Genomic DNA, 357 nt, shown 5'->3' on the forward strand with positions numbered 1-357 from the left:
CAGCACTCCAGCCTGGGTGACAGAGCGAGACTCCTTCTCAAAAAAAAGAAAAAGAAAAAGAAAATGGGGACATTGGGGGTGGCTTAGGGAGGGAGGGTAGAAACTTAGGGAGACCTAACACCTAAGGCCATTTGAGCTACAGGGTTCCCCCACTGATAGTTGATAGCGGTCCCCTCCGAAATTCCTGACTCTTGACTCATCCTCTGAGCAGGCACCTGAAAGGCATGAACTCATGGCCAGACCACTCTCCTTTTTTAGTTAAATGAAAATAAACTTCTTTTTTTTTTTTGGGATGGAGTCTCGCTCTGTCGCCCAGGCTAGAGTGCAGTGGTGCAATCTTGGCTCACTGCAAGCTCC

This window comes from Piliocolobus tephrosceles, unplaced genomic scaffold, assembly GCF_002776525.5.
Source record: "Piliocolobus tephrosceles isolate RC106 unplaced genomic scaffold, ASM277652v3 unscaffolded_10248, whole genome shotgun sequence".
In the NCBI taxonomy this organism is placed as follows: Eukaryota; Metazoa; Chordata; class Mammalia; order Primates; family Cercopithecidae; genus Piliocolobus; species Piliocolobus tephrosceles.